The following is a 6,006-nucleotide window of genomic DNA, read 5'->3' as shown; positions in this document are numbered from 1 at the left end:
TAAATCATTCACTGCACTATATGTTCATTCAGCAAACACATGCTCTCAATATAATTAACTCAAGTTATCATGACCTAAACTCAGAGACCACACCTTTCTCCAAGTGCAAACACTCAGCCTAAAAATTGTTAACACACCAGTCAGAATTGTGGGTCAATAAATAGGCCTGGAGGCTTGTTCCTGTGCTTTGGAACAGTGGATCACAACCATGCTGAGGTTGGTGGACAACAAAGAGGAAGAGGAAGAGGATGAAGCAACTTCACCGTGTGCCTTTTGAGAGGAATTCTGACAGGGTTAAGGAGCAACGATTCCAATATGTGCAGGTTATTGCTATCCAACACAGAAATGTTCTAGTATGTAGAGTAAAGGCCCATCTTTCATAATACACACAGTGCTGTGTTTGAAGTCAAATGTGTGTTTTTGACTCCTGTAGAGAATCTTTGAGATGGATGCCATGGCTGACCCTCATGAGTACATCTTTATCGATGAAGCAGGCTTCAGTCTGACAAAAAGGCGCAAAAGGGGCCGCAACATCATTAGACACCGAGCAATCACACAAGTTCCAGGCCAGAGGAGAGGCAACATCATCATGTGTGCAGCCATTAGCAATCGTGGCATCCTCCACCGCCATGCCATACTGGCTCCACAAGGGGATATTTCCCACGCTGCCTGGCAAGAGCAGACATAATGTGTGATGTTGACGAAATACTTTGGCCTGACCCTGACCTGAGACAAGATCATGCTAATGCTGTTGCCGATGCTGATGAACCTGAATATGTGCTGAATATGGAAATACTGTGAATAAAACCTATTGTGGACATTTTGGTGGCAGTGTTTTGAATGAATCCCTCCAGTGTGTAACAAACACTCATGTAGTGTGTGTTTTGACAGCTTGTGTGTGTTGTCTGAGGGTAAAAACTAATTGGGACCCAGAAGTTGGATGTTTGTACCGTTGGGTGTGAGTTTTTAGAATTGTGTGTGAAGATTTGGGAAAATGATGAGTTGTTCCAGGAATTGTGTCTAAGCAATTGAGAAAAACTGTAATATGTGCTTATTGTGCTGGGGTGTTTTTTTTTTCCTAATGCCATGTTGTGCTCCCCTAGGATCCCAGAACCCGGTGGTGGACACCGGAAGTAAGGGATGCCGTCAAGCTGAAGAAGGAGTCCTACCGGTCCATGTTGGCCTGTGGGACTCCTGAGGCAGCTGACGGGTACCGGCAGGCCAGGCGTGCCGTGGCTCGGGCAGTGGCGGAGGCAAAAACTCTGAGCTGGGAGGAGTTCAGGGAGGCCATGGAGGAGGATTATCGGTCGGCCTCGAAGAAATTCTGGCAAACTGTCCGGCGCCTCAGGAGGGGGAAGCAGTACTCTGCCGACACTGTTTACAGTGCAGGTGGGGAGCTGCTGACGTCGACTGGGGATATTGTCGGGAGGTGGAAGGAATACTTCGAGAGTCTCCTTAATCCCATCGTCACGTCTTCCATCGAGGAAGCAGAGGCTGAGGACCCAGAGGTGGACTCGTCCATCACCCAAGCTGAGGTCACTGAGGTGGTTTGTAAGCTCAGTGGCAGAGCAGCCGGGGTGGATGAGATCCACCCTGAGTATCTCAAGTCTCTGGATGTTGTGGGGCTGTCTTGGCTGACACGCCTCTGCAACATCGCGTGGCGGTTGGGGACAGTGCCTCTGGAGTGGCAGACTGGGGTGGTGGTCCCTCTTTATTAGAAGGGGGACCGGAGAGTGTGTTCCAACTACAGGGGGATCACACTTCTCAGCCTACCTGGGAAAGTCTACGCCAGGGTGCTGGAGAGGAGGATTCGGCTGATAGTCGAACCTTGGATTCAGGAGGAACAATGCGGTTTTCGTCCCGGCCGTGGAACACTGGACCAGCTCTGTACCCTCCGGAGGGTGCTCGAGGGTTCTTAGGAGTTTGCCCAACCAGTTCACATGTGTTTTGTGGATCTGGAGAAGGCATTCGACCATGTCCCTCGTGGTGCCCTGTGTGGGGTGTTCCGGGAGTATGGGGTCCGAGGCGCTTTGCTAAGGGCTGTTCGGTCCCTGTACAACCGGAGCAGGAGCTTGGTTCGCATTGCCGGCAATAAGTCAGACCTGTTCCCGGTGCATGTTGCACTCCATCAGGGCTGCCCTTTATCACCGGTTCTGTTCGTAATCCTTATGGACAGAATTTCTAGGCGCAGCCGGGAGCCGGAGGGAGTCCTGTTTGGGAGCCACAAGATTTCATCGCTGCTTTTTGAGGATGATGTTGTCCTGTTGGCCCCATCGATGCAGGACCTTCAGCAGGCACTGGGGCGGTTTGCAGCCGAGTGTGAAGCGGCGGGGATGAGAATCAGCACCTCCAAGTCCGAGGCCATGGTTCTCGACCGGAAAAAGGTGGCATGCCCTCTCCGGGTTGGTGGAGAAGTCCTGCCTCAAGTGGAGGAGTTCAAGTATCTCGGGGTCTTGTTCACGAGTGAGGGAAGGATGGAGCGTGAGATTGACAGGCAGATCGGTGCAGCCTCCGCAGTGATGCAGTCGGTGTACCGGGCCGTCGTGGTGAAGAAGGAGCTGAGCCAAAAGGCGAAGCTCTCGATTTACCAGTCGATCTACGTTCCTACCCTCACCTATGGTCATGAAGTTTGGGTAATGACCAAAAGGACAAGATGGCGGATACAAACGGCCGAAATGAGTTTCCTTCGCAGGGTGGCCGGGCGCACCCTTAGAGATAGTGTGAGGAGCTCAGTCACTCGGGAGGAACTCGGAGTAGAGCTGCTGCTCCTCCGCATCAAGAGGGACCAGCTGAGGTGGCTCGGGCATCTGTTTCGGATGCCCCCTGGACGCCTCCCTGGGGAGGTGTTCCGGGCATGCCCCATCGGGAGGAGGCCCCAGGGAAGACCCAGGACACGCTGGAGGGACTATGTCTCTGGGCTGGCCTGGGAATGCCTTGGTGTTCCTCCTGAGGAGCTGGCGGAAGTGTCTGGGGAGAGGGAAGTCTGGGTGTCTCTGCTTAGACTGCTGCCCCCGCGACCCGGCCTCGGATAAGCAGCAGAAGATGGATCGCAATTCAGAAAGATAAGAAGGCCCAGGACCCCTAAGACATTTAAAAACTATTAAGAGAACCTTAAAATCGATCCTGAAACATACAGGGAGCCAATGCAGTGATTCTAAAACCGGTGTAATATGCGCCTGCTTTCTGGTCCTCGTCAGCACTCGTGCAGCTGAGTTCTGTAAAAGTTGTAAACTTGTGATGTTTCTTTTAGGAAGACCAGAAAGCAGGGCACTGCAATAGTCAATACAACTGGAAATAAAAGCATGCATCAGCATCTCTGTATTTGCCCGAGAGAGAAACGGGCGGACTCTGGCTATATTCTTTAAATGATAAAATCCTGTTTTTGTAACATTTTTAATGTGTGGAATAAAATTGAGCTCAGAGTCAAAAATGATGCCCAGATTTTTTACATGATTGGATGGATTTAAAGACAGTGTTTGTAGTTTTGGTAAAACTCTCTGGGCCTCAGGACCGATGATTAAAACTTCAGTTTTGTCCTGGTTGAGCTGTAGGAAGTTTTCTGCCATCCAGGATTTGATGTCTAAAATACAGTTAAAAAGGTCATCAAGTGGCCCTGTGTCATCAGCAGACATGGAAATATACAGCTGTGTGTCATCAGCATAGCTGTGAAAATTGATCCCATGTCTCCTGATGACACTGCCAAGTGGGAGCATATATAAATTAAAGAGACTGGGGCCTAAAATTGATCCTTGGGGCACACCACATTTTATCTCATGTATTCTTGAGGAGCATGTATCCAAGCTTACCAGGAATTTTCTCGCTGTGAGATATGAAGTGAACCACTTAAGAACAGTGCAAGAGAGGCCGACCAGGTGTCTGAGTCTATTTAAAAGAATAGTGTGATCTACTGTATCGAAAGCAGCGCTTAGATCCAGTAGCACAAGGACTGAAAGCTTGTGTGTGTCCAAATTGCACCTGAGGTCATTAACAATTTTTAACAGTGCAGTTTCTGTACTGTGATTCATCCTAAAACCAGACTGAAACTTCTCAAAGATTGAATGATTAATTAAAAAATCATTCAGCTGGACTTCCGGCCTGACTCCAACATGGCAGCAGCATAAAAAGGGAGAGTTTCTCAGTTTGAGAAAGTGAGAATAATTGTGAGTGAGTGGTGATAAGGGCGATGATTAAGACCAGAGGGAAAAATCGAAAGTCGAGTAAAAACGCGGATTTGAACCTCGAGCAAGGTAACAAGCCAGCTAAGCTAGCAGACGAGTTAGCCGAAGTAACTGAAGAGCTAGCAGAGTCAACAGGTGAGAGAGTGAAAGCCAAGCTAGCAACGCAACCGAGCCAAGAGAGAGAAGAAACACAACAACCTGCTAAAACATGGCAGATCTGGAAACAATCTTACAAGAGATAAGAGAGTTCCGCCGGGAGAACTTTGAAAACCTGAAAGAAATCAAAGAAGATATCAAGAAGACAAACAACAGGATAGATGATGCCGAAAAGCGGATCATGGAAACGGAGGAGCGTACGCAGAACCTGGAGGAAGCCACTTTGGAGCTCATGGAGCTGCAGAAGCAGATCGAGACCAGGATGACAGATTTGGAGGGCCGCTAGAGGAGGGAGAATGTCCGGATCCACGGGGTGAAGGAAGGAGCGGAGGGAAATGCCCAATCGATGACCACTTTTGTCGAAAATCTCCTTAGGGAGAAGCTGGACTTGCCTCCATCATTCAAGCTGAACATCGAAAGAGCCCATCGTGCACTAGTCTCGCAGCCTCCCAAGGACTCCCCACCGAGATCTATTGTAATGAAGCTACAAAGTTTCCGGAGTAAAGAAGAACTTATCAAGATTGCGTGGCAGAAAAAGGGCTTCATGTATGAGGGGAGGAGGGTGTTTCTAGACCACGACTATGCGCCGGAGATTTTGAGGAAACGCAAAGAATACACGGAGGTGAAGAAGGTACTAAGAGATAAGAATATACGCTTCCAGACGCCGTTTCCAGCGAGACTCCGAGTCTTCTACGAGGGAGAGACACGCATTTACAACACGGCGGAAGAGGCGACGAAGGATATGGTGGCCCGAGGGCTCCAGGTGGAGGTCGTGAAACCGGCGGAGAACTGGACAGAGCAGATCAAGCGGCTAATGTGGACGGCGTGTCGTGTGAAGAATGGACACGGGACAACAGAGACATGGCAGGGGTACAAACAGAAACTGCAAGCCTTCAGGAGAGACCGGGACACTTGAGGTAACACAATACTCCAAGGTGAAGATTAGACTGTTTCCAGGAAATATCCTAAGCCTACCAGGAAAACTGAGGTGAGAAGCATGTGACTTTATTTGGAATAAGACTGCAGTGTTTTACACGGATTTTGGTTGATTTGTTTATATCCTCACAAGCTAAGGCCGTCGGGCTAGCACTTAAAGCTGTTGTGGACTCATGAACGATGCTGATTTTTATCAGCGAGGGCCCCCTACCTCTTGGGAGTAGAGGACAACCCTCAGAGCGGACTGGACATCAGAGCTCAGAGAAGGTCTATAATCAGACCTCACCTAAGGAAGTCCGTTTGGTATTTTGTTGCAAGGTATTTAAGTTAAACTTTTGTTATATGTTGTTTAATGTTCATTATTGTTCCTGTAGCAAAGGGGGTAAATATGGAAGGGAGGAGAGGGGAAAGATAAGGCAAGAGGTACAGAAAGAAAAATGACAACTTTCAAAAACAGTATTAAAGTAGCCTCCTATAATGTAAATGGCGTACTCAACCCAATCAAAAGGAGTAAGATAATAAGTAAGATGAAAAAAGAAGGAGTTGGGGTGATATTATTACAGGAGACCCACCTAACAGAAAAGGAACATGCAAAGCTTAAGAGGAATGGTTACAATCAGGTATTTTCTGCCTCCTACAAATCAGGTCACCAGGGAGGGGTGGCTATTTTAATTTCGGGGAAGAGTTCATTGGAAAAAATATCTGTGACAGGAGACAAAGAGGGAAGGTTCATTAC

This window comes from Myripristis murdjan, chromosome 8 (genome assembly GCF_902150065.1).
Source record: "Myripristis murdjan chromosome 8, fMyrMur1.1, whole genome shotgun sequence".
NCBI classification, from domain to species: domain Eukaryota; kingdom Metazoa; phylum Chordata; class Actinopteri; order Holocentriformes; family Holocentridae; genus Myripristis; species Myripristis murdjan.
This window is presented reverse-complemented; position numbering follows the sequence as displayed.